We start from the raw sequence: 4,168 nt of genomic DNA on the forward strand, positions 1-4,168 counted from the left end.
TCTATATCATCGAGGGACAGAAGACTTCAAACGTTCTCCCGATACGGCTTACCGACCGCACGAGTGATAAAAAAAACATGTGAATCTGCTGTACGTGCAGGACCCATGAGACAACAATGTTGGACATTTTGCATGGATTAAACATCTATCCCGTCTCGTGAGCTCACAATTGAGCACACACCATAGTCGGAAGTACATTTGCGATCGGTAAGTACCTCTACTTTTTTTAATAATATATATCATTTTATGTTTTTTGTAAAAAATTTATAATATATATGTTTCTTTTTCTGTAGATGTCTGCACTATTTTTTACACAAGCATGAAATTGGAAGCCCACACCGTGGACTGTCGAGAGGTAAACAAATGCGCAATCCGACTACCGAGCGAGAACAACAAGTGGCTCAACTTCAAAAACCACAGCAGGAAAGAGCGACTTCCTTTCGTGGTGTACGCCGATCTGGAGTGCGTGCTGTAGAAGACACAACCGGATACGGAACACGCGTCATACGCCTACCAACATCATCGGTATGTAGTATAGCATACTACGTACAGTGCTTGTACGACGAAACGTTATCGACGTATCGATTTCGTCGCGATAACGACTGTGTCGCGTGGTTCGTCGATTGGCGCATCGCGTAAAGAACATCCTGTCCGACATTGTATGCATGAAAGATTTAACGCGAGACGAGTGGGAGACATTTCACAGCGCGACGAAATGTCATATATGCGAACAACAATTCGCGCCTGATGATAATAAAGCGCGCGATCAATGCCACCCGACCGGGCGGTACAGAGGTCCAGCACACTCGACGTGCAATCTGTATTATAAGGATTCTCACTTCATCCCAGTAATATTGCACAATCTGTCGGGCTATGACGCGCACTTTATTATCAAGGAGATAGCTGCCGCGTTCGAAGGCTCAATCGATGTACTGCCTATAACAAAGGAAAAATACATCTCATTTACTAAACACGTGAAAGACACCGTGGAAAATTTTGATCGTATAATATTCAATTTATCAATAACAAGGAAAGATGCCAAATTTGCGAGACTCGCGCTCAGAAATTTGTACGAGTCGATGAATCTTAATTTTATATCGCTTCGCGAATTCGCTTCGCGAATCAGTCGACCCACAGTCGTGCATAAGATAAAAAATGCACGAAGTGTACACTATTAGCGAGACGAAAATCTCTCTGAATCCGTACGACGATAAGCGATATATCGTGCCGGATTCGACCGATACGTTGCCGTGGGGACATTACCAAATATAACGTAATGTATGTATGTATGTATATATGTATGTATGTATGTATGTATGTATGTATGTATGTATGTATGTATGTATGTATGTATGTATGTATGTATGTATATATCTATGTAAAAGTCCGACATAACCGCCCGGCCTCTCTCCGGAGGCTGGGGGTATCCTATGAGGATTTCCCCGGGTAAAAAAATGTATGTAGTATACATTTATGTGATATAACTGCTGCAAGAGATTCTGTAAGATTGTGACAATATATACGTGAAAATTTTGATAATTTTTCACTTCACATTGTAAACGGGGTGAAGATATATATTCTTTTACAAAAAATTAAATGCAATGTAAATTATAATATAATAATTTATTCAATGAAAACAGTTTATTATACAATATTGCCTGTTAATATCTCCCTAAGCATTTTATTCCTAAGGTATGGCATATCATTCTGCGTGAATGTAATTTCTTTACATGCACAGACATACTCGGCGAACATGCACGAAAACACACCACAATCGCTACCATTCATCTGTTGCGGAATGTTCTTTGCGGACTGACATTTCCAGTCACTCATATCATAAGGTTGCTTCTTTTTGTCAAGACTTTCATCTTGTAAATAAAGTTTTAACACAGCCAGACATTTTGAATTATTGCTACCCATACTGTCGTAATAAACAATCGTCTTATCGCGAAAATCTATTATTGCCATACACCAGTGAACGTCCAAATGTACAGGCACAACCACAAGATCCTGCGCAAATATGTCCACCTTCCTAGTCCATCGCTTTAGCGACGAGTGACCACCCGACAGAAGTTTTGGGTAAAAAAACGTGTTCATCGCGTGCACTTTCGGATACGCGTCGGAAGATGTTCCTCTGGCGATAAGCAGGTTCATATAAAAGTTTATCACTTCGTCGTTTAACCAATTTAAGTCGACCAGCGTGTGAAGATCCCTTTGCGTGAGCCTCAGACCGAAGCCTTCCACCACCACCACTACCTCCATACTGTGGTGGAAACCTTGCCAAAAAAAGAAAGTATAATGTTATAAAATTTTGCTTTCACAAAAAAGTATGTAACAATACACTCTAATAATTTTTAATAATATAAATATATATTTACCAGTGTCAATCGATTCACAACCTCTCTTTTACAGCCTCACTTTCTTCACCTGCATGTGATAACGTGTTTAACCACACAATAACGAAGAAACGCTGCACATATGCTCTCAATCTTACACTAATGCGGCTCGATGCGCTTCATCCCTCATTATATACCTTTGCTCTCTCTCTCTCGCTCTCCAATTGAATCCTGAAAGATTATTTCTTATTTCATTGTCTCGCGTACTGCGTCGTAAAAAATAGTGTGAAATAGATACATCTACGCAGTAACCATCCCCTTCTCTAAGAAAAAAATTTGTATATAGCGCCACGAAGCACGAAAGTCACAATAGTCCTCGAGTAAATATCGTATTATATATGAGAAGGGATATTAATAGAGATATCACACATGTATTTAGTATTGAATATTTTTTTTATTATATACTGTATATGTATTACATATTTCAAACACTTTACATGTATCATTTTTATATTAAGAATAAAATACAGTTTGCACGAATTAAATCACATTGTCTTTGTGTATCCATGAGTTGTGTGATCCATCGAATCCCAGCCATTTCACGTAAACCTCGTCGCCCCTCCTGCGCAGTACTTTCTCCACGAGATACACGTCAGGATAAGTCGCGCGATGCAACTCGTACTCGTAGAACGCTCCAGCGACGGATTTTCCACGATAGTCCTCGAGTAGGTAGGTAACGGGATTGGTATGCTGCACTTTAACGATCTTAAACACCTCGGTGGTCCAATTCGGCGTGTAACCCTTCTCGAAAATTGTCTTGTATTTGCTGACGCGTACCGAGTCGCCCGCTTTGAACTTTGCCGGGCCCGCGATCTTTATCGCGCTGTACACCGTAGCCAAGAGTCTTTCGGCGATCGCGGGGGTAACGTCGACGGGTCGCATGCCGATCGTTCGATGCTTGCGCGCATTGTAATCCGACACGAGTCGCGATAACGCGTCAAATCACTTGTCAGTTCCATTGAGCGTAAACATTTTCCACATGTTGTTTTTTAACGTGCGATTGAATCGCTCGACGACCGACGCCTTCATCACCGAAAACGTGGAATAATGAATGATATTTCTCACGAGACGTTGCACGTCGGTGTTGTAAAATTCCTTCCCCATGTCGGTTTGTAGATTACTAGGGCACCTCCCGCTATCTCGAATTATCTCGGCGATAGCGTCAGCTGTCTCGCTGCCACCTTTACCCTTGAGCGGCACAGCCCAGGCGTACTTGCTCAACACATCGATGACGGTGAATATGTTGTGGTAGCCTCCGTTGAAACGCGAGTACGGACGCATCTCGACGATATCAGCTTGCCACAGGTCGTCGTACCCTCGCACTATGACGTGTCTGCGGGGAAAATTTCATCTCGCCGGTGCATGCAATTTGTCCACCAACCGTCGCTTTTCGATATTATTATCCACATCGGTCGATTTTAACGGTCTCATGTTCGGTTAGCGTTTCGTTGGCTGTTCGTAGTCGTCGTTCTTCAGCTGTACATAGCCGTTTCTGTTATGTTTAGTAAATGAGATGTACTTTTCCTTTGTTGTAGGCAGTACATCGATCCTGCCTTCGATATCGCCGCAAATTATTATTATTTTCTTACTTACCGACACCTCGTGATAATTTTAAGTATTAATTAAAAATAAATGGATCATGAGTGATGATTTTCCTTAATAGAATCTTTTTTTACAATTCAAAATACATAACATTTGAAAATTACAAAGAAATCGGCAGAGAGGGGGGGTGGGGGGCTTATACTCAATATCTACATATATTCTTTATATTA

At 41.3% G+C, this 4,168-nt stretch overlaps 1 pseudogene; it reads right to left on the reverse strand.

Annotated features, from left to right (window-relative positions):
• Positions 1-1,183: 1,183 nt before the first annotated feature.
• LOC139824070 (sentrin-specific protease 1 pseudogene) lies at positions 1,184-2,262 on the reverse strand (annotated as a pseudogene).
• Between the last annotated feature and the right edge of the window lie 1,906 nt (positions 2,263-4,168).

Source organism: Temnothorax longispinosus, unplaced genomic scaffold, assembly GCF_030848805.1.
Source record: "Temnothorax longispinosus isolate EJ_2023e unplaced genomic scaffold, Tlon_JGU_v1 HiC_scaffold_26, whole genome shotgun sequence".
Lineage (NCBI taxonomy): Eukaryota > Metazoa > Arthropoda > Insecta > Hymenoptera > Formicidae > Temnothorax > Temnothorax longispinosus.